Genomic DNA, 25,109 nt, shown 5'->3' with positions numbered 1-25,109 from the left:
GCTCYTGAGCTGCCCATCCTGCCCTTTCTTCTCCTGTGCCCTTGAAAGAGTAAGCAGCTTGCAGCAGMAGGTGGCCTAACAAACTCTGGATGGGTTTGTCTGTGGGATTCTGGGAATTATGGAATGATTGCCTGGAGTGCCAGGCCCTGTTTTCTGGAACAGAGGAGTCCCATTTATCTCAGAGGCTATTTTGCCCCCTAAAGTAGAAAACTGCCCCTGCTTGTGAATTTACCATTCCCACTGGCCTTTATGGCTTATTGACAATCATTTCATTATCACAATCCATTACCAGTTGAGTGTCTCAGTGCATTTGCCTGTTCTGATGCCATAAAAAAAGCTTTTCTTCCCAATTTGTCAAGATATATCCTTTAGTACTCAGCCTCCAAAAAGGTCACTTTCTGAGACCTCCTATAGGTAACAGACAAAATTTCAGATAGGTTAAAGGGTATTGTTTTCTTCAAATTGCACCAAAACATTATTGATGCCATCCATTGAGATGTTTTTTTTTTCCTGTCACCATGTTCCACAGGAGCAGAGAGATGCAACAGCTTCAYGCAGTGGAATGAAACACAGCAATTGATTTAAAGGTTTCAGGCACTCAGATGGGTATTCATTTACTTATTATGACTCAATCAATACCAAATAAAACACAGTTCTTATTTTTTTTTAATTGGCTGGAGATAGTGTTTCTTGTAGAATTCACTTAAACCCCAAATGCAAGAGGTGGCTGTGGTGGCATGTGCAAGAGCCCATGTACAGTTCTTCAGAGATTTTCATGGGCTCCCTCTGACAGTCAAGTTTGAGAAAGCTGACACCTTTTTGTTTTCTTCTGCTGAGCTGTAGCTGGTATTGCATTGATTCACTCTAAATCAATTTGACCATCCTGAGCAAAAGTACTATTTGCTAACTTTTAAAATGACAGTTTCTCTCTTTTAGTGTGGCTCAGAGAAATGCAAGTGCTGCAGTCTGCAGCAAACCCTCATTTCRATCTAAGCTGGCTGAACAGAGCATTGTGGTCATCTGAAAAATGTTTGCAATTATAATGTACCAGTGGCATTCATATAGTATTTCTTACAAGCTGTTCCAGAAAATATGACACTGCAGTTCTCTTTTATGAAAATCCCTCAGGAGTACAATAATCTGATTGCCTTCCAAGGGATTTGTAGAGCTGTTCTCAGTCACCCACTCTAGCTCCAAGTACTCAATTCTCCAGGACAGGCTGTGCTGAAGACTCCAGATTGATTATGCCCTTAATGACGCAGGAAGCTCTGCTGCTATTTGGTTTTTTTTTTTTTAAATTAGCTAAAATTAGAAGTTGACCTTATGTCCCTGCAAAAATTTAAAGGCAAAAATTCAAGTTACTGATTGTGATTATTTCCTTTCTGGAAATATGAGCTTGAAAGCTAAATCTGGTCTCAAAAGCCAAAGCTCCTTGGGCTGTGAGTCAGTTCTTAAGTGATTTTGGAATGAAAGGTGTCTGGGCCAATTGATATATATAGGAGCATTAAACCCTGAGCAATCTCCAAGGTAATGCCTTAACGTGCTATGCTGGACATCCTTCATACCTTACAGATATGTAAGGTTTTGAAAAGGTCAAGAAGATGTCCAATCCTTGTTTTAGATGCTCGAAAACAGCTAGATAAATTTAGTAAGTGTTAAACAGGTAGACCATGAGCTGTTGACTGCTTGGATATACCAAAAGCAAATGAAGAGTTACTCTGAATCTCTGGATGGTCTTGTTATCTTAAAAAAAAAAAAAAAAAAAAGGAGTAAAAAGTATTGAATCTTTTCCAGCAATTGGTTGGGAAGATACATTATTGATGTTTCAGAAAGGCTTAAAGTGCTGAACTTGAAACACTGGGAAACAGTCTGTTTTTACAGGCTTTTTCTTAATATCAATTTTGGTTTTTCTCAGCAGGCTCCAAAACAAAATGTACCCAAACTAATAGTCAGTTTGAAAAATGTAAGCTGATTTGGGAGTATTCTGATACATCTTCCTGCAAACTCTTTGGAAAAAATATGCAGTTGAAATGCCCACACTCTACATCAAATTCTGGGGATGGGTATGGTATATTTTGGCATAGATGAAATCAGTGAATAAGAATGTAAAGAAGACATGGGAACAATGGTATTTTCTATGTTGGCAATACATTTCATTTGAGGCTCTCTGAGACCTTTACAAAGATTTTACTCCAGACACCAACTGGCCAGGAGATGGTGTTAGTGGTGTACTCTAAACAGACACACATGACACAGGAAGGCAAAGTGACTCATGAAATCTGGTGAGGACACCTCACCCCCTCTGAATGGTGCCCCATCTTTTGGAGYCTTCCTTGGCCAGATTGGATTATTTGCATTATCCATAATAATTACCATTTAGTGCTGCTGTTTCAATATGGCAGCAAGCAACAATATGAGGGCAAATATAATTTTCTTGGATCTTTGYTGATACATTCATTAACTAATAATGTGGATATTTTATGGTGAGGTAAGTAAAAATAGAATAGATCAAAGCCTATGTCACGCAGGAATAGCAGATGTGAGTGAAATAATTTCACTCATCCAAACTTTTTTTTACTTCTCTTCCAAGCCTGAATCTTGTGGCTAGAAAGAAGTAGTTTGGAGAGATATTCCTCTCTAGGATAACAAATGCCATATGTTCCCCTACATGCCAGGAGCCAGCTTAGCTGAGATCCCCAGCTGCAGGGTGAGCTCAAGCCTTTGTCAGCCTTGTGAGTTCCTCTACCAGCTCATTTCTTCACTTCCTCGTCTTCATTTCCTCATGTAGTTGCAGCCCTTGGGGTCTGCCCGATGTGCCACTAAACCCACAATGTCTGAAGGTGTTACTATGTAATTCCACTGTCTGGTGTTCTCACATTCACACCTCCTTGTGTTTGCTGTCCCCTCCCGTTCTGCGCAGTTCCACTGAGCTCAGCRAACGCATCTCCCTCATTTCATGACTTTGCCCGTGCTACTTAAGTAYGCTTGTGTGTGAAATTTTGGGTGTAAATCTTTCCTTCCAACAGTCCTTCCCTTTGTGCAGGGTTTCCAGGGWGATTTCCTGCTTGCTTTTTCACCTTGGCTGCTCTGACCAGAAAAAGTTTCTGTGGTCAGGCAGACAGGAGAGGGTGTTGGGCAGACASTGGTGGCTGGCTAACATGATTCCTTGGCCTCAGGCTGTTGCTGTGATCTCAGGTAATTCATGCATGATTTTGCATTGTTTTTTGCATGTTTTTAATCATGRCAATCCGCAGAGAAGGAAATAAAGATTCCTGTGCTTCCTGCGTTWCCCTGAACCCTTTAGTCTCAGTCTAACCACACTTCAGGTGAAGTGAGGAGACCAGGTACAGCCTGGCCCCAAGAGCTCAGAGCACAAAGAGGGAAACTGTACCTTGATATTTCATCTCTCTGCCTTCGTCAGGGAGGTTTCTGAAGCTCAGTGTGCATGGGGAACCTGCCCCTGCCTTCCCTGATGTGTGTACTGCCCTTAGCTCTCATTTTGCACACAGGAGGAGCAGTTCCTCAGGKTCTCTTATCTCTTATTTGCCTGTCCATGCCAAAGTTGGGGGCATCCTGACTAGTGGACAGCATAGCTCAGGTGCAGGGACAAGCCCTGATATTTGTATCAAAATGCTGTATATAGCCATCTTATCTACAATGGTTTATTATCTTTTGGATGCACCATACTGGACAGAATGTTCTGGATGGCTTGGGAAAAGAGCCATTGAGATTAAAGGTCACTGAGATCAATCATGCTGATGATTTATTTAAGTGCTTGACTATTGTGATGGTAATAACTTTTTCTGCTTGGCCAGTATGCTCCAATTTTTTCCTTTTTTTGAAATTATGTGGTATTTTCTGCAAAACAGTCCTGGTTATAAGCAAATCATTTAAGTCTAGGGGAACTTGGCACCTACATATCCTTTTAAAAATTGATCTAAGTGATCTAGATTCCTAATCCATATTTTTAAAAAGAATTTAGGAACTTAAATCTAGTTATTTTCAGGATTGCAAAACTGATGAGAGTCCTTTCCACTATTATCAGCACTGGAAGCTTCTTCCTCTATATKTGCCAAATAAATCTATTGCATTTTGAGTTTCACTCAGGAAAGTTTTTTTTAAAAAATAATTCCTCTTTTTCACCAAGTACATTTTCCAGTGAAGCTACAGTTGTCTGCAATGACACTACTTTACAACAAGGCTGTTGAGCCCACCATGTATTTTTCAGATTGGTCTTCATCCTGCAAAACAGGGAACCTCCAGCACTCCTGGGGGCATCTTAAAGTTATTGCCCTGAGAATATTGGCAGACAGGGCTCTTTGGAAAAGCAGTTTTCCCTCTGAAGAGGATCCACTGCCCTTAAGCTATGCAAAAATGAATAAATGGTGAGGAGTTAACGCTCCATCCCATCAGGAAAGTACATCTTTAGGATATATCCAAATTTCCATAGAGTTAATTATTTCAATTTTTCAGCCAGATTCTAAAGAGAATGAATGTGGACATATTGCTGTGCTCTTCAGGATTGAAAGTCTGGTATTTGATCAGTTATGCTTACAAATCTGGAAGCACTTCTTGTTTGGTAAAGTTTTCTRTCTCACAGAATTCTCTGAAGCAGAAGTCTTTTCTCCCAAGAATAATAGACTGAAATTTTTGCTTAGGAAGGGGTGGAGGAAAACATCTAGTTATTCAGTATGTTTCTTTTTAAAGATTGCTCTTTAAGGAATTGAAAATGCTCGAATGTGCACGTGAAATTGTGTTTGAATACAAAGGACAGTTAACACAGATTTAGAAATTTGTGTCTGAGAATTTAAAGAAGCAGAAAATACACAATTGTGGCACASACATATATGGAATCCTAAGGAAAACAGCAGCAGAATTCAGGAAATGTTTAATCAGTGGATTGACCATACCTTTGGCTCAAGCTTGGTAAATATGTGACTACTCAAGGTAAGGATGCCAGAACAGGAATATTTTTAAAGGTCACTGGTTATTTTAAATGGACTCGTAGCTTCATGGCTCTCTTAGATTTAATGCTGAGAAATTCCTTGTGTGGAGTGGCATCAGGTTTTGTGGAAATATTTTATTATTTTTACCAGGCTGAGAAACCTTTTGATTGCAATTTATTTTAATTGCTACTAGTAGGATAYCCTTCAGGAGCTTACTAGCCTCACTCTACCTGGAATTTCTGTTGCTGTAGTGATGATGTTTTTYAATCATTGTTTTGGAAAATGAAATCTAGGGTTATCATTAATATATAATTATGATAATGAATTATGATAGCTTCAGTTTGCCTTCCTGTAACACTGTGTGCATATCTACAACAAGATAAGAGTATTTAGGAAGCATTTACATAAATTATATTAATTAGAGATGTTGTTAGGGTAGTATTACTACTTTATAGCCCCACATTAACTATTTTGATAGTCCATGTGCCAATGTGACAATGCTTCCTCTAATTTTGGTGGATAAGGACTATCACAGTTACCTGGGAAGGGAATTGCTTTGCTGGACTATGAGTGCACCCGTGGCTGTGCARCAGAGGACCCCATGTCCAGTCATCCAAAATCACCAGTTTCAGGGCATGGCAGCCTTTATTTTCCTGTGCAGATGTGATGAATGTGAAATATATTTCTGAGAAACTGGAAGAAATTCAAGAAATAAAAAATATTTTGCATGTCATGGCCAYAGTCATTAAACTGCATAAGAGCCCAAGTGAGAATGTGCTTGTGCTTTGCAATTGTAACTTTTCTCATTTTGCTTTTCTTGCAGTTTATCTTTTAGTGCTCATACTCATTGAGCACTAAAGCGAACTTGATAGCATTAATTGGATTTTTAGACAGAAATTAAAGCGAGGAGTCCTCTTGTTTTGCTATTGTATTGATAAGTTCTTTTTRTCACTGTGATGGAGGGTCTGGGTACATATCTACATGCAAAATACATTTTAATTTTGGAAGATGGAATTAGTCTATTTTTTATTAATTTCCCTCTTATCCATAGTATTAAAAAGAATGCAGRATTAGCATAAACATTGCAGTTGGTTGAATGACCTTGGTGTCACTTCAGTCACAGTTAAAACAGATTCTGTTGCACAGAAGGCCAAAGAAAGGAAATTGCAGTACCTGGTTTAGTGATGGATTAAAGAGTGATACATGCATGCATGAAGAATTAGGATGCTGGAGAATTCTGGAGTGGTCTGGTAAACTTCACAGCAGAACTGAATTCAGTTGTTGCAGATCCTGATAGCTGAAAAAATACCCTTAAAAATTATACTAAAAAAAGTGTGATTTCTTTTAATCATTGCAGGAGGCTCTGAAAGGCAAAGGTGAAGGAGAAAGGGGCRCCTGGTCAGTCCAGGCACTAATTAGGACCAAGGTCTCTTTTGGAAGTTAATGAGTTTCTAAAGAGCCAACTAGCAGCTGATAGGGAGCGGAAGAACACTCAGCCTCTGCATCCCACTTTTATTTCTGCCCTAAAATGAGAGATATCTTTAGGAGATACAGACTGTTTTGGGGTCAAAAGTCTTCTATAGGAAAAGCTGCTTCTCACACCAGAGTCTTTTTCTTACACAACACGAGGGAAAATTTAAATACATTTTTAGTCTTCTAAGATTTGGAATGATTTACCTGAGTATTTCTTGAGCCTTATTGCAGTGCTCAGGATAGGGCTTGAGTGATTTTAACTGTTCTGGTCTCTCTGACCCTGTTTTTGGCTATGCTCCTGAAAGTGTCTGACATAACTGCCCTTGTTTGCACTTCTCCCCCATCCTGGAATGCCAGATAGCTTTTGCCATCTTCCTGACCTTGCCAGGCAAACATTGCACTAACACAGCTCCTGCACAGCATTCATCTGATTTTGAAAAAGATCAAAAAGCAAAAGAAATAYAACCAGGTAAGTGAATAAGAAAAAAGAAACAAGATGGGAGACCAAGTGAGCACAAAGCAGCGGGGGAATCTGCTCTCGGGGCAGACCAGAGAGGGGTGCACGGGTGCTTCTGCATTGTGCTCATGGCTGTGGAGACACATTATCCAAGGGGAGCCAGAGGTGCAGAATGAGTGTGTGCTGAGCTGTGGTGTGATACACCCTTAGCTGAGCACCCACCTGCGGGTTCATGACTCAGCTGTGCAGAGACTGGGAGGATTTGCTCACTCGGGTTCTCACCTTAGAAGGAGCTGTTCTGCCTGACCCTCTAGCACGGCACCCCTGACTTCATCAGTGTTTTCCCCCACAAGATTCAAGGCTCTGCCACTCAAGCCTAATAGGTATTTAATAACATTAAATATCTTTTCACCACCTCACCACTTCAGGATAGACCTGTGTGTTTCTTTCCACTTKGAAATACTTGTCATTCCTGTGGTGGCTCTTTTCTGAGTCACACCTTTTCTAATCACTATACAACTAACATTAATATAGCGACAAGCAATTAAAAAAACCTGGAATCTATTTGGCTTACACTACAATTGGGTATGATTCCACAGCTGTAATTAACTGGGCAGTGTTTGAAAGTGTGTTGCATCCACTACCTGCCTCYCCTGTGCTAAATTTCTACTCCTGTGCTGCTCTTACAAAGAGTAAYGAAAAGCAAGGCTCAGAACAGAGACATTTCTTGATTGAATGTTATGGAAGCCAGGAATCCTCCCGTGATCTGCTGGAATGTCTTGTGCTGTTCCTGTTGAAACAARCTACAGTGGCAGCTTAGGTCTTATGATCTTAACACTGAATGCACTCAGCATTTCCAAAACAAATTACCTGCTACCTTCTTTTTGGAAAAAAATTATTCTCTCCCACCTGTAAAACAGGTAGCTGTTAATTCACCTAAAGGTTGTAGTCTGCTTTTTCAAAATAACTCTTGTTTTTCGTAAATGTAATGGCCTAAAGATACAGCTTATGCCACCCTTATCCTCCTCTAGAAACTGCTTTTGATGAACAATCTTAGGCTCAGGACTCTGGTGTGCCTGGCAGCCAGCACTTACATAAACTGATTATCAGAACAGGAGGGTATAGCTGTCTGTATGGGCAGAATTTCTATAGAGTTCACTTTAGATTGGAGTATGAAAGGCAATCACCAATCAGTCACGTGCTGTTTGCAGTTTAGTTCTGTCCAGAACCTGGTGCCAAGGAAACTGATTTATTCCCTSTTATTACTTTGTTATTCATTGCATTGTGCAATACATCAGTTGCAAATATAAATACATTGTGTAGTCCAAGGATGGGAATAAATCCTGTTATGTTCAAGTAYGTACATGCTGGGTGCCAGCCCTGGCACAGGGAATCACATATATTGTGCAGTTCCTTTGGATTTTTCATTTTCTCTTTCTAGTACTTTCATGCTTATTTTTTTCCCCCTATTTATCTGCTTCATTTTTGATACTAATTTTAAASAAATTACTTGAACAGAACATTTTGGACTTTGTTCTGAAACTCACAGTGCTCATTGAGGTCTCCTCAATGAGTTTTTTGAGCTCTGGGTGTCAGTTGCAGAAGCTTTTGGGAGGATGTAATTTCCCTTTGGCTTTCCTACCAGGATTCTGCAGCTAAGGTATGTTTGTTTGTATTGGGTTTTGTATTGGTTTAAGTTTTGTTAGGTGTGGAAGACAGAAAGACTCTGTGGTATTAAGTAGAACACATTCCTGTTTTTTTACATCTCCTTGTGTTCAGACTGGAAGCTCTGGGAGAACTTCGGGGTAGCACAAAGCCCCTTTCCAAATCTGTGTGTCCAGTTCAGTAAAGACTGATGCTTTGCCTTGGATCTCTCCTAAGGCTCACACCTGATTTTGCAGTGGTTTCTGTGAAACAGCTTTCTGATCCTGTTGGAGGCTGCTGGTAATCYCCTCCCACTGCTGGCTCCATCAGTTCTGTCGGTGCTGGTGGCATCAGGCACTCAGCTGCAGATTGTGCCAGCTCTGCTCCAGCACTGATGGTGATCTTTGGCTTCATGATAACTTAAGGACAGTGAAAAACCCATTCCATGCAACACTTCTTTTTTTTCTTCTACAATCTCCAGAGGCTTTTTCCATTTGTACTGTCATGCTCTGGGATGTGTTTAAGCAGTGCTGTGGGGACAGAGAACAGGCCCTGGGCACAGGTCAGCTGTGTGGTCCCAGACATGGAATATTGCCCTGTGCCTTTGGCTGCCCTTCAGCCTCTGCCTTGTATTTTTAGCTTACAGTCCCCTTACTGGCAGAATTCTCTCTTCTTACAACAGTTGTAGCACACTGGGTGGATTAGCAGCTCTGCTCGCTCCTCCTCTGATCTGTAGTATAAAACAAACATTCAAAAATTATTCCTTAATTTTGATTAGGGAAGGATTGARTTTCCTAACACTACATGACAAAGCATCCTTGTTTAAGGGAATTTGTTTGAACTGACATCCAAGCCTGGATGTCTCTGTCACACAGTAGGTGCTTCAGATCACTAATCTCCAGCAGTCCAAGCTGGTTTTTATTCCTGTCCACTCTCAGATCCTTTTGCTTGGCATAGCAGAGCATGCACCCCACAAATTGTGCTGGTGAGWATATTTAATTGTACATTGGCAGATTACCTATAATTAGCTCCATCACAGCGAGATCCTTGGAGATCCTCAGTGGGAGGATTAATGTCTTCTCCRAGGACAGAAGCAACCCTGCAGGGAAGATGGAGCTGCAAATTCTGCTGGAGGAGATTTGARCTGGTTAAAGCCTTTGATGATCAATCTGAAATTGTTTATATTTTCGTATTTCAAAGTCCAGGMTTTGASTTCCTTGWGCTGTAGCACTGGGTAACTGCAAAWATCTSAGGGCTTCCTATCAGTCCTGYGCATCCAGATGAACTCTTCATTGATTTGCTTTAATGCTGGATTGTCAGGTTGTCAGCTGGGATGGATTCTGCCATCACTAGAAGCCACTGGTTTGTCTGTATTCGGAATTGTCAACTTAAACAAATTGTATATTCAGTGCAGAGAAACTGGGTCCTTCAGAGGCTGTTATGAGTGATGCATCTGGATGCTTGAGGCATCTGCTCTGGGATCAGGACTGTGCCCTCGAAATGAATGTTTCTTTCTAGAGTGAGAGACAGATGATATAAACATTTAGGCTTAGCTGGGTGAAGCTCGCCCAGTGTGTTGGTCCTTTGGTCCAGTTCATCTTTTCCTCAGCCTCTCAGTAATCTCTCAGTATTAGCAGCACTCAGTAGGRCTTAGGACAATTTCTCTAGGTTGCAGAAAGCAGAGGGAAAGCAGACAGAAGAGCAAGGTGTGGCAAATCATTTATGCAACCTGCTCAGACCTGTAAATTCACTCCAGTTTTGAGTTAATAATGCTTTATTTTTTTTTTTTTTCCAAAATAAAAAATGCAGAATTATCATCCATTCTGACTGTACTAGAGCACCAGCTGCTACCTTATAGACTTTTTAGGTCTCACAGATGCCCAGAGAGACAGAATCACACCTTCTTTCAAGTTATAGCTGGGGCTAAAATTGTGGTCATGATACATGCAATACTRCCCCAGAGGGTTAACTCCTCTAGATTAAGAAACCCCAGTGGTTTTCTGTGTTGCTATTTCAGACTTTCCCACCTGGTTAGCACCAAGTTTGTTTTCACTCATCTGAATATCTACCAGATATATCAGCAACTGGATTTTCCTAAGTATCATTACATAATAATCTAATTTCTTATAGGGATGTATTTAGGAAGACTAAATAAAGAATCTTCTGATTTGGAGTGAGCTGTGTCCATCCTTCTATCTTGTCTTTTATTGCCATTGTTTCTTCAATTTTATTCTTTCCAAAATGAATATCCAGGGGTTGAAATGGAAATTTTGAAGGCGGTTACAAACACTTAGACATGGTGATGCAAAAATGTGAGAATTCCTCAGAGCTTTCATCCCACCCCATTTCCTCTCCACGGGAAATGCTGGTTTGAAGTGCAGCACAGCAGCAGCCACCAGCTGGTCCCAGTTTCTGTGGAGAGGTGTCTGCTGCAGCGCATTGCTGTTCCACTGGTGCTGAAGGGCTGTWGGGTTTGTTACTCCCACTGCTGTATATTAAAATGTGTGTATCAGYGTGAGCCTGCCTTCAGGACAACTGAAACCATACATGCATAATGAGCTGGAAGTGAATTTCCAGTCTTGCACCATGGCTCCTGTGARTAACACCTACGTCACAGGCCTCTTCAGCATTGCTGAGATTCCCCTCCTGAGAGGGAACTGTTCAGTTTAACAAGAGTTTGAGGCTCAGGATTTTAATTTGTATCAATATTATCTATTAGTGCCTTTCAAATTGCCCTGCATGTCTGAACATGCTGGAAATATTGCCATGTGTGCTTGCAATGCTGTCCATGTAAACAGAACAGAGAAATGTTAAGTCTGTGATTACAGATTTGCCCACAGATTTCAAAGAGAGAAAACTGAAGAGCTTTTCTATTCAGAAATATCACTGCAGACAGCTGGGGAGATGCATTTAGGTGCATGAACTTCTATCTCAGATAAAATCWCTCAAGATGCATTATACCTGGGCAGATATTGCAGAACATATAACCTGGACAAGGATCCTGGCATGGAGAGAAGGAAGGCAGAGATCTGCCTTTGAACTGCATCTCTCCTGAAACACAATAATATTGTTGATATTAAACCATCACTATTAAACTGTGAGCTCATCCTCTCTCTCCATAAATGTTGCAGCATTTCTGAGCTGACATCATCATTTTTCAGCAATTGGGACAAAATTGCTCTTATTTTTAGATTAAATGAGAGATGATTAACAGCAAAAATTYCCATAAAGACTAAATTTATGTAATCATTCCATCCATTCTTTCATGCAAAAATATCCAACCAGCTCCAGTGCAAGATGCTATTAAAAYCTGTTAAGAACATTTTAGGTTTGGTTGGCTCCTACATCTGAGTGCACCATTTTAAGGTTAATATATTAAATTAATCTTAAAGCTCACATTGGTTGCAGTTGAAATACCCAAGATATTTCAGCATGAAGATATGAAAGGTGAAGCCCACAGCTTTCCAAAGTCATCTGAACAGGTGCATTGTGCGAAACTCTCCTGCATTGCTGACATCACATCCAGTCCAACCCTTCTGATATTTCCTAACCTCAAATTGTCACCAGTAAAAGTTAACATTTATTAAATACATGCTGAAAATATCCTTCAGTAAATTGCTTCAATGGTGCTGCTGCAGAATGTGTCTTTRGCATCTGGAATTTTGCCATTTTTTCTTCTACGCTTGTCCCTTGGTACTTTTATTAGTTGCAGGTTTTCTGTCATGAGGGTTTTGTCTAGGTAGCTACAACATATCCTTGTGACTTTAAAATCAAGAATAAAAATATCAGTTGGTTTATAAAGTAACATTATTTTAAAAAATTAACATTATTTTAAAAAATTATCATGAAATCTGAAGCAAATTGCTGCTGCTGAGCTTATTGAGCATGAACTTTTATTGGCATCGGTAAAATCATTGAATCAGAGAACACTTTGGGTTGGAAGGGACCTTTACAGATCATCTAGTCCAGCTTCCAGAAGATGGGCAATACTGAAATCCATTGTGCTCGAAAGATGGTACTGGATGGAAAATGTTTAGGTGAAACTATAAAATGAGATATTTTAATGGAAAAGATACCAACATAAGAATACATTACTTTTCTTTGACAGGGGTTGTCCAAACCCATTATTAATTTTGAGCAATCCAGCCTTGTTTGTAATGCTGCAAAGGCAGCACAGGTGACATAGGTGTATGTTAAGCAAGTGTCAGTGGTTCACATATTCCTCTCTCTTGCAGGACTTAACATTCATCAGTCTAAGAGCATCCCCAAATAACATTTAATTATCCTTCCCAACATCCTGCCAGGGACAGAGGGTGGTAAGTATTTTGCCATTTTACAGATAAGGATAATTATAAAAGTATTAATAATTTCTGACTATATGGCATCATATGGGAATCACAACAATTGCATAAAGGGATTTATTCCTCCACTTGTGGCAAAGCACATGTATTGAATTTATGGATGAATGAGCTACTCACCCCACCAGCAATGGGTATGGGTGCCTCTATAGGAGGTACCAGGTGACATCCAATCATCAAACTCAGCTTACATCACTCAGAGTAGATGGCAACTTGCCTATGTCCCATGTAGAAATGTCACCGCTGGCTTCAGTAAATTAACAAGACATGTTAATGTATTTATGTTTTGAGGATAACTTCTTTGTGCATGTAAACAGGGTAGTTTTGCTTCCAAATCAGATATAACGCTGCCTTATAACATGAGCTGATAGTCAAACTGTGAAAACCTAAATGCATCTTCATTTGATAGAAATTAACTCAATTTTATGACCAGATGGACAATGGGGGTAATATAGCCTTACTCAGTACTCCATGAATAAAATGATAGACTGAAATAGATATTTAGAAGTCTTTTTATGGAATATATTCATATTGACAACCACAGCTAAAGAGAAGTCATTGTGCACTGAAAGAAGTTGCTACAAGTCTTTTTGGCCATTGGTTCATGTCCAGTAAAATCTCCAAGATGGGAGTTCTTGACTCTTGCASCATGAATGCTTTAGAAATGCTTGGATGCTTTGGGAATGAGGTTAGGTGATGATTTATATAGGAATGGTCAACAAATACCTTCTACCCATCGAGAGCATGTGAAGCTTGTGCAACRATCTCCTTCAACCTTCTGACCTGGGATAACCCATGTAATCTGTCCACCCCATTTAAGTGTTGTAAGAACAGCTGTATGTCCTTATATATTCTGGTGTCACAGTAATGGAGCTGTGTAAATGTCAGCAGGACAGATAAAATAGCAGGGGACAGAGGTCATCCCTGGCACCTCTCCTGGGAACCTCCTCTCTATGTGAATCATTCTTTATCCAGGTAGATTTTATTTATATCCTTGCTAATGACCACTATGTGTCAGGATTGGCAGGCCATGGTAATACACTGATTATTTTGCCGTATTTTTTGCATGAAAGAAAATACAATTAGAGGTGTCTGTGCAGTGCTCAGGATACTTGCAGGCTGGAAAATATTTCTCAAGTGTCTTAGAATGGAGCAACATGTGAAGCAGAMCATCTYAATTTCTTTCAGAATCACTGCCTGKTTTACATTMTCTTTTTATGTGTTCCTTCATTGCTATTTTTTAATTGAGCATGAGAAACCCCTGATTAAAAATAAGTCAGTGGAATGATGTTTGTATGTACCTGTTAGTTAAAGCAATACAATTGGGATGTTGTAGATGACAGTTCTGCAATGACCACTACAAAGAAACATTTAAAAAATTAAGATATGAAGGTCAGAAGATGATACATAAACGCTTCATCACATTTCCCAGATTCTTTTCTGCACTCATAGATTGTTTAGTTTGTATGTAGAAGTGTTAACAGAGCATACAGAGATAAAGTGACAGTTTGCCAATAGCAGGCAAGGAAAGATGCTATCCTATATGGCARTACACTGGTTTCCAAAATGTAGGTGGTAGAAACCACTTTGGAAACCTATTTCATCAAGGAAAGAATGAYGTTCCTGTCCAACACAATTACAGTGTTCTCAAGCATGGCTGACTTGGATGTAACTGGTAGCAACACTTAAGGAAAACACCTTGATCAAGAAAAGAATGCTTTGGTGATTAATCCCATTGATATTACTGCTGCCTAAAGGGCTCTGACAAATGCAATGCAGTTTTAATTAAGGAATTAATAGAAAGATATTCTGGTAAATCTAATTGCTAGTATGCAAACAAACTTGATTTTTTTTTTTAAACTGGGAATTGGACAGGGGAAATGGACTGGTGAGTTAGAAGCAAAGTTGGATGGRTGGTTTTTTATCAGGCTGTGAAAAAGGTAAACCCCAAACTTATTACAGCACTCCTGTGCCCCTTAATGCAGCCCAACTCCTTAGTTATCTGCCTTAGAAATCTGCCTTAGCTATCCAGTATTACTGTTTTATTGCTGTCAGAATATATTTGATTCAKAAACATCACCTCTTTATCCATTATGAACACATCAGTCAAGGAAGTAAACAATGCCGTAGATTAAAAAAAAACCAAAACACCTGGGTCTTGTTTGAGGCCTTGTTTGAGGCATCTGAAGATGCCATGTAGTTAAACTGTGATAAACTACTCAYCTTTCAAATAGAATTTCTGACCACACAGACATGTCTTGCAATCCATGTGCATCTTGGCTGAGGAAAAAAAAAGCTACTTAGTTAKACTAGTGGAAACTTGGAGCCATCCCAATCTCTATTGATGTAAAAGGGGTCAGAGTCTGTCCCACATAATACTTTGTATAGAACTTCAACTTCTGCACTATGCAGTATTTAAAGTKGGTCTTGGAATGCTCCTTTCATTAAAAATGAAACATTTTTATCAAGAAATTACATCARCTTCAGAAAATATTCTGAAGGTAGTACAAAGATACTAGAATATAATTTCTTTAATTTAGAATAGATGTATGGATAGCCACAACTGCCTGAATTTAGACATACCCTGTAACCTAAGTTAACCCCTGAAATAAAAGTATTGCCTGAATTAACAGTTTTGATGACAGGACACTAATAATCTTTTTGCACTGAAGAATGAAGTATGATCTTAACCTATACTAAATTTGAGAAAGTTGCAGTGTCCTGGCCTCATGAAGACATAAGAGCTCTAAGTGTCTGATCAGAGTGTAAAACAGGATGACAGGAGGAGAGAGGCCCAAGTAACCTCAGTGCACGAAAGTATGTTTGCTAATGACCTGTTTGTTTTAGASCAAAAGTTTATTATTGCAGTCAGTAAAGATATGAGTTGAGTTGCATGCACATTTTCTGGCAGCATTGGTCAAAGTTTGTATTAACAGGTTTTGAAGGATGAAAACTTGACAGTGAAAATCCACTTTGTGGCAGACTATTAGGACTACAAGCAACAGAACTACAGAGCATCCCAGGAAATGAATTTAACACAAAAAAAAAAAGTTTTCTACAGGTAGAATTTGCTTTCTGGCACTGCTTTGATGATTACTCAAGATCCTGTCTGTGCCATGGATTTTCATCTGCCGGTGGTGTTTGCGTTGAGTTGTGTAACTGCTTCTTAATGCCTGTTACGTAAGGATGCATAGATTGCAGCTCTGTGAGGTGTCCTGCACAAATCACAACTGATAGTGGAAGCGTGCTTTCAAAGGTTACTCTCGGTTGAATAAACTTTGCGTTAATTATGTCCTCCCTGCATAATACAGAAGTGTAGAGTRTGAGCTCGAGTAGGGATCAGAAGGTAGGTAGTCCTGTAATATGGTATTTAATTTTTTGATATTTGTACCATACATCACTGAGATTCAGYTTTCCTGGTTAGTGTAGGAGGTTTGCCATTGGCTTTTGCCATGCTATGGTTTTACCCTAAGGATCTCAGGCTATGCGAGCTGAAACACAACATGTAGGTACAGAAGACATCAGAAGACATAGTCAATGTTCACRGGAGGGATTTTTAAAATTTATTTTATACTAACTTTACTGTTTTAGCCCTTTTTCTTGTATTTAATTTTGATTAGGCTAAGTCAGGATCTATACTAAGGAAAAAGAGCCCAAAGATATCTTGGACCATGCACTAAGTACAGAGTTTAGCATGAAATGGAAGGAAGTGAAGAGAATGGAGACAAGAAAAAGGAATCTCAGTTTAGCAAAAATGAAACAAATTTGTAAGTCTAAATCAGAAGGACTGCAGACACAGTTGAAATGGTTCAGCTATAACATTACCTGCTTTCCTTCTCTAACATTTATTTTACACTTTTCTATATGATTCATTCGAATTCCCATAGCAAACACCACAAGTYAGATTTAAAGCATTTCTTCACTGGAGGACTCCACCAGGATMTATTTTCTAGTGTGGTCCTCTGAAAATGCACACCTTGCTTTGTACAGAGCCTCTTTAAATTCTGAGTATCAACTGACTACATATATCTAAGGCCAGGAAACATTTACATGAAGTTCCTAGAAGAACAGAAAAAGCAGAGAAGCAAAGAGAGAGTGGATCATGCTACTGACCACAAAGCTGCAAAATGGCATAGACTCTTTAATTGYGCATTGTTYTGCTTCCAAATATTCTAARTACAGGCATGGATGACATTTTCTCCACATCTACCTGACCCAGGCTTTATGAGATTTAACGACACCTACATTAGAAAAAAAATTATCTTTTAAAATATATTTGCTCTCATTTTGAGGGCTGATCAGAAGCAGATAAGATATCTATGCCAGTCCTTGAAGTATTGGTTAAAATATAGTAACCAAGTTATTTTTAGTAACGGGTATTTGCTTGGSTAAACAAGCTATGAAATTTTGCTCCATGTTTCATCATACTGGGTAGGATTACTGATGGTACCTCCCAGTCCATACATACTAATGAGTTAGCAGAGGAGCTGAAACTGAATGAGGAATGGYCAAAAATGTCAGGTGATGCCATGGTGTAGGCTGGGCTGGGGACTGCTATTTGCAACATAATTCTCTTGGAAAATTGTTCCAGAAATTGCTTCTTAACTGCTTGGGAGCTTCTCCAGTTTCCTATTTGGTCAGTGTTTCCCAAGTGTTTTCTTGCATTAACCTAATTAGCACATTCTAAACAAGTGTCACGTAAGAAATACTGAACACTAACTATCCACAAAAATATATCTGAGAAATGTCATAGGTGAAAAATGCACAGAAAGTTATTTMGTAAAAAAAGCTGGTGGGTAAACACAGTTTAGCATGGTTGGGGAAGCTCAATTTCACCTCAGACACACTGCAGTAGCACAGGTAGAAAATGAGAAGAAAACTTTYTGCAAGGAAGCCACTGAGACAGATGCATGCCCAGTATATCCTGACCACTAAAGCAGATTTCCGAATGCTCATTCAAAGTGCACTGCTCTGCTCATTACTTTTTATATTTCATTATATAATATTTGTCATGTAACACTATATTTAAATAATAATGTAATTACAATATTTACAAACTGCAAGAGAGGAAATTTTGGCTAGATATTAGGAAAAAATTCTTTACTGCGAGGGTGGTGAGATACTGGAACAGATTGCTAAAGGGGGTTGTGGATGCCCCAATCCTGGAAGTGTTTAAGGCCAGGTTGGATAAGGCCTTAAGCAATTTGGTCTACTGGGAGGTGTCCCTGGCCATGGCAGGGGGGTTTGGGACTAGACGATTTTTAAAGTTTCTTCCTTAAGATTCTATGATAAAATCACACCAATATAGTCAATCCATAACACTAATTAAAAAGTTCAGTCACAAAATGCAGAGGTGGTTATCTGCAGTTTGCTAATGTTTTTCCTCTGAAGAAGTAAGACACTGTGGCTTCAAGAGGCTCCTCACCTTGTCTTTCAACCTGAGTTCTATCACCTGTTAACAGCAGTTCTAGTTTACCTGAACTRCTGTGATGTTTTCAGTAAATTATGCTGATTAACAGGTGCTAATATTTGCTCAATTTTTTTATGCTGGAYGAAATGTTTTTTTCTTTGTAACTTTGTGTCTCTCAAAGATAGGGCTTTTAAAGGCAAAATCTGATAAAACCTTCTCTTGTACCTCAGGTTAAGATGATGAGGTTCTAATCAAAGGCAGCAGTCACTTCTCTCCCTCTAAAGACTTGGCTCAAACAACCCTGTCCTACAGCCTGGGGTACTTTGCTTCAGGGAATATTTAGTGTCCCTTTGTGCATAAAGGTAAAATAAACAAAAAACCTCCAGAAAACCACTATTGCTTTATTCATCCGGTGGAAATAATGAAAGGGAAAAGTGTAGTAAGAATAAACAAAGCACATACGACCCTTCACAATCCTAAATCTGAAGGAGCTGTGGGGTGGCATAGYCCATGAGCAGCTTTATGAATCCAGCCGGTCATGCTGTGACCCATGTAATTTTCCTGAAGCAATGGCTGGTCATGTGTGAAATACCAAGGTAGTAATATGTTCTTTGGTCAAGGTAGTAATATGTTCTGTTCTTTTATAAAAGGGAAAGACAGGACCCACAAAAACACCAACTCCTAGAAAGAGATTTCACCCTYTCAAGGCCTCTGCCATTTCAGGTGAATATCCTGGAATAACCAGGCAATTTAAGAGTTTAGGGTATACAAATAAAAAGAGTTCTGCTCTCATGATGGTATAAGGTGCTTGGGAAAGTATTAGATTATGCTTCAAGCAGTGCAAAAAACYCTATGTAAGATTTTATCACATTATGAATTGAAGATCTGTAATTTAGTAACTGAAAAAGTATGCTTTTGCTGGGTCAGTTGGTATCATTTTGGTCAAATGATCACCCATAGTTTTTGAAATCTAGCACTGCAATACAATGGTTGGCTGGATCTTAGGACTTAAACAAGGACATTTTTCTGCAGTTCCCAGATGCAAGAAACATAAGTGGGAGTGGGAAAAATGCCTTTGTTTGGGAAACACACTGTGGGAAAATTGCTCAACATGATTTGAGTGTCAGAATTGGAATGTAACAACTGGTGTGGCCAGATTAGTGCAGAGAGAAGGCCAAAAGCAAAAAAATGGCTTTTTGTCAGAGTTCTCAGTTAATTTTGTCATGCTGAGACAAAATGCATAGTTTATTTCTTCTTGATTGTGTTTATAGATAAAATCAGTTACATKAATTCAATTATATGTATCTATAGTAAACTTAAGCCTGTAGAACTATTTTTTAGTGAGACTGACTGACAAAAAGGAAATATATGTATATCTATGGGTATTTTTAGCTCCTTTGTGCTTTTTGCAAAGCCAAAAATCAGTAAATTTTGTTTGCTTGAATAAATTGGGGAGCAGGGAGTGTTGCCCTTTGGAGGTGTCTCTCTGCTCATCTATGTAAGAGATAATCACATAGGAGATTGGAAGATATTGGGAGTGTAAAGCCTTCATTGGAATATACAGAAGTCTGCATCAGGACCATTGCATCAGAGCAGAACAGATGCCCAGACACTTTCCTAACTCTCCCAAGGTGTTTCAAAAGAAGGCTCCCAAAATTCTGAGMAAATTTCCCAATCAACAGGTCTTGTGTCTTTCACATCAAAGGCATTAAGACTCTTCCAGTGTCCCACCCAGCCTTGATTATGGTCCCAAACACCCGAAAATGAGGGGAGGGGTGGGATATCAAGTGATTTGACACCTGGGTCACACAATCTGTTGCAAAGTCTCTTGTTGAAGCACCGTTTTGAAAGAGCTGTCCCTGATCCCAACTTGCAATATCTACAGTGCTTTACAAGATGKGACAAGTCCTTCTAAAGACAACAGGTGCACAACAGAGCAAACCTGAGCAGTGAAAAGTGCTTCCTTTTGAGATACTGATTATACACTTGCCTAGAACCTCATAATAATTAGGGGTCCCGTTATTCTAGAACAATTTGCAGKTCTGTGACCCAAGGATGAGTCACAGCAAATCTATTAAGATCATGATTTTGTGATTTTGCTATGAGATGCCATTTTTTTCAAAATTGCCTATGCTGCCCTTAGCTCTCAGATTTCTTTATTTTCTGTTATACACCTTGGTTTCTTTTTTTGGAAGGGTAGAAAACAGTTCTGGATTCCTAGAGAGGGGATTAAATGAGAAGAAAGTCTTTGCTTTCTGCAGAGTTGTCAAGTAAAAGTTTATTGGACTTGACAATAAAGTTTTAGTGAAATTTGAAAYACCTGCAAATACAATGTATCCTCTACACACCAGAGTCCCCCACCCACACCAGTTTTTAATTAYTTAAAAATGAATCATACCTTTGAGYATCCARCAATATTTAGGGCCTGTGTGCAGTARATTAGTTGCTTAATCTGTTGTTTTTCAGATAAAACCAGCTCTTGAATAGAATCAACTTTGCAAATACCCTCAAGAAACAAAASTGGAGAGCTGAACTAAGCACCCTTACAACACATCCCCCTTGCTCACAGCAGGCATGGGGAAGTTTGCATTGTTATGGCAGATAATTACTCACGGCAAGAGGATGGGAGAATCTTGTTCTAAATTCTGCCCTACTGTAATGCTAAATTAAAAACACTGGTAAATTCCTTTGGACAGTTAGGATTTTCTGATTTGCAGAAAATGCATGTGTGTAATTTTGTGATAGAAAAAATGGTGCTAAGTTTGGAAGTGCAAAAGTTAGTTACACTGGGTTTAAACCAGTTAGTTATATTGGTTCTTTYTGTTAGAACAAAAGCCTTTTTTGTACTAATGTGAGGAACAAGTTCAAGGGACAAGCCTGGAACAGCTTGGGCTGAAAAGCCCTTATCTTTTCAAAATTASAGAAACACGATATGCTATATTACATAGGAGAGAATCACTGTACTCTTAATGAATTTTGTATTTGTTCTCAAGATAAGGGGGATGAAATAGAAGAGAAAAAAATCATTTGTCTGGAAAGGAGATATAAAGTATACTCAAACCATTTCTACATGCAATTTTATCAGCTCATTTCGTGGCCACTTGCCACTCTCAGATGCTCTCAATAYACTGTATACCAAAGGCAATACTGCTGACACTGAGTTCTGCCACTGCCAAACTGCATATTCATTATTGTTCATAGTCATGTGAGGTCAAGTTCGGTCACWGCAAACAAAGAACCTTTGTCTGGATCTTTACTCCCTCCTCACACAGTTTTTGGTTTCCTAACTTTTGTAGCACTCCCCAAGTCAAAAATKTCTTTCTAAAGAGGATGCTGTGTACTCTTTTGTAAACATGTCTCCATTACTAAAAGTGACATCATGGGAATCGCTGGAAATGAGCTCGGAGAGCAGACCCAGGGTAGAAAAGTTGTAAAAAGAAGTCCCCTTGTCCCTTCTCCCTCCTCCTCCCCACAGCATTGTCCAGCAAACAGGTACTTTGTTGAACTCCACTGGAAGCTTCATGAGGAATTTAAACATGGGAAGGACTAATCATTATTTTAGAAAAAAAGAGTCCTGCCAGCTCTTTCTCCTCTGCAGGCTGCTATGCACGAATGTGGTCAGCAGCTTATTCACACAAAGCCAGGGTTCTGCTCATTTGCCATCATATGCAAATCACCTCCCTGGACTCATTGGCACGGTAAACACTTCGGTTTAAGCACTTTCAAAAGATGGATTGCAAAACTCAGGCATGCTCCCACTCCTACTGAGATCAGTGGCAAGCCTCCCATTGGTTTCACTGGAAGCAGGATAGAATCTCCCTTTTCTGCAAGCRAAACCCAGCGGTATTTGAGCTTTTTGGAGCACATGCAGCTCTGAAAGTCTGTTCCTTTGGGGCATTCCAAAATCTTTCCCATTTGCTTGATTCCATGGCAACACAACATCACCACCAAGCTTTCAATACTGAAATGAGATTTTACTACTAAGMCTGAGGATTTATACAAGTGTAAAAAATCTTGCTAAGCTGCAATTCCCATTAGACTAATTCAGGATCCTTTTCAAATGAGTGACAAAACTATCTCTGGATTTATTTTACAAGACGCCAAGAATTTTTTAAGGTTAGAAAAATAAGAAAACTGCTCTATAATCATAAAATAAACATTYTTTTATTATTACACAGAATCATTATGTTTCAGTGAAACACTGTATCTATTTACTATCCTTTTCAAGACAGTCTAAAGAATAGCCTGAGCAGTTTTCTCATAATTGATACTAAAATCAGGCTCCAGAGACTGCATAAAATTATGATAAAGCCAYTGAGGCTTTTCTTCTGGTTTTTGTATTACTTATATCACAGAAATAACTGTTTTGCAACCAGAAAAAAATATGCCAGTGTGTAAGTGTACAATGAAAAAACATGGCAAAAGCTCCATATTRGGTTTCAAATGTACTATAGTTCATCTTTTATAGAGGGAAATAAAGCAGACAACTGGCTTTACACTTAGTGGCTGAGTTTGCTCTGAATTACATCATAGCACACTGAAATCCAGTGCCCTCTTTGATCCCCTATTTTTATGAGAGGAAGAGTAAAACAATAAAAGTGATTCCACACCTAGAGAATTGTGTGTAAACAGTACTGTGGGTCTTATAAAATATCTACTAAGAAATTCCAAAATAACAATACAATGCAGTGAAACAAATTATTTCATGTTAGCAAGAATTTCAACTGCCTTAAGTTTCATGCATTTTCTTAGGCTCTACAGATAAGCAYTCATTACTATCTCTGCTATATTCAGCTTTCAAGTAATCCAGCTGTTGAATCATCTCCTCCAATGTGATTTCTAAGATGATTCAAACTCTGATTTCCCATTGCACGTAGACACACAATGGAAGTAACGATCAGGATGCAGCATTTCATTGGGACTTTGTTTCTGTGATTTGCTCCTTATACAAAGAGAGTTACAAAAACACACGATGCAACACTGTATTTCACTTTTCTGAGTGGAATTCAGAACTTCCCCTTTCGTTGTTTCCAACACCCCTGGGTCAAACACCAYGCAACCCTGAGAGTGGGATGTGGCCCTGCTGCGGGTCAGGATCAAAGCCAGGCATTTCCATCTCCAGCCACAACTGAGGCAATGAGCTGTTCATTGTGCAAGCAAAGCCGAGATGAGGATGTAGTGACAGAGATCACAGATGTGACAGTGGCACTGTGACTGTCAGTGGAACACTCACAGCCTCCTGGCTCGGCTCTGATTAGCGAAGCAGCTACAAATCCTCTTAGCTGCAGCAGAGCCAGCTGAAAGCAGAATCTGTCCCCTCTCTCCCAGCTGACCTTCAACAAATCACTCCAAGGAAAAGTTGWCATCAAGTCAAAAGCTTTGTTATAAAGCTGGACAGCTACGGGCTTTTATTTCAGAAGTRGCCAGAAATTCTGGATACTTTCCTTTTCAAGACCAAAACTAGAATGTGAGTGTTTGGCACTACTTCACCAACTCTCCTTCACCAGAACTCACAAATTTGAAATTCCTGGTCCAGTATATGAGAAAATGCGTGAAAGCTTTAGTTGGTGAATGTGCTCTAAGAAATACAATTAGAAATAGTCCTTTCTTTATACAAAATGTGGTGTTTTAGAGAACTATTTGCTATACAGAAATTCTGCACTGCTTGTTACACAGAAATATAAACTTTATAWGAGTTGTACATTTCACTAGTAATACTATTACTGTATTTTTAATTTGAAAAGTGATGTCTTTTATTCCAATGTCCACATTGCAACAAAATCAAGTACCTTCTCTTGCTAAAGGAGGAAAATTCTGACTCAGAATCCCTTCTGACCCACAAACTGCAGAATGTTCTTTGTAAACGATCAGTTCTAATACTCCAGWGGTATTCCCTGGAGGCACTCAGTTGTGGGAACTAGGGCAGTTCCCCTATGCATGCAGCAGCTAGGTTTTTGTCTATCACATCTTACGCATTTTCTTTTATGTGTGAAAGGCAGTTGTAATTCTTAGTTTGCAATTCTCATTTGTAATAATTTCAAAATAACATCTAGAAGGAAGACCTTAAGCAGAAGACTACCACCTCGTGCTACTTAAACTTGTAAGCAGAGAATKTGCATTAGCATAAATGTATCTTTTATTTTGTCACTTTATTCCTGTATTGCATTGCTATGATTTGGACATTCAAAGAAGAAATGTAGGCACGAGCCTTCCCCACTGGGCTGTAACTCAAGCCACAGAGAAACTGTCTTTTAATAGACCAAGAATGCCAAAGCCAAAAAATACTCTCGCCCTTGTTTGGCTACATGCAGCAATCTCAATCAACATTTACTTTTGCGCTCAGTAAAAGGCAAACTGGCACTGCCGCAAGGCCGAGCTAGCAGATCGATACCTGTCCCGAAATTTCTGCAATTGTTCTCAGCGGCAACTCTGAGTCGCTGCGAACCCATCGAAACACCACTTCACATCACTTTTCCAGCGTTTTCCCGTTTAGCAGCTCAGATTTTAGAGCGAATCAGCCGTGAGTCGCTGCTCTCGCCGGGMTGGGGAGGGGGCCGGGGAAGCGGCTGTTGAACCATGGGGCGGCCGCAGAGGCTCCGGGCAGGGCTGGGCACGGTGTGAGGGCGGGAGGGCAGCGCCGGGACCCTGCGGCCGGCGGGGCCGGTGCCGGTGCTGGAGCCGGGCAGGGCCGGGCCGGGCGCTCAGGAAGTCGCGTCAGGCTCGGCGCCGCCACGAGCGCGGCGGGCGGGCTGGGCAGCCCCGGAGCCCGGGACGCGAGCGGAACCCGGGTCGGTGCCGGGAGCGGTGCCGGGAGCGGTGCG

The 25,109-nt window shown here is 39.8% G+C and overlaps 1 protein-coding gene across 3 annotated transcripts in view; it reads left to right on the top strand.

The window, feature by feature from the left end:
- Window positions 1–12,765: 12,765 nt before the first annotated feature.
- Window positions 12,766–25,109, top strand: part of GPAM (glycerol-3-phosphate acyltransferase, mitochondrial) — a 38,972-nt gene continuing 26,628 nt past the window's right edge. For 2 of the 3 annotated variants that reach the window (XM_057380604.1, XM_057380603.1), the window contains exon 1: window positions 24,694–24,808. The gene's annotated coding sequence lies outside the window, so the exon portion shown is untranslated. Of the gene's footprint in view, window positions 12,837–24,693; window positions 24,809–25,109 lie in introns of those variants that run through there. The other variant, XM_057380605.1, reaches the window with a different exon arrangement.

This window comes from Malurus melanocephalus, unplaced genomic scaffold (assembly GCF_030028575.1).
Source record: "Malurus melanocephalus ecotype Western Australia unplaced genomic scaffold, MMel_1.1 scaffold_463, whole genome shotgun sequence".
In the NCBI taxonomy this organism is placed as follows: domain Eukaryota; kingdom Metazoa; phylum Chordata; class Aves; order Passeriformes; family Maluridae; genus Malurus; species Malurus melanocephalus.
This window is presented reverse-complemented; position numbering and strand designations above follow the sequence as displayed.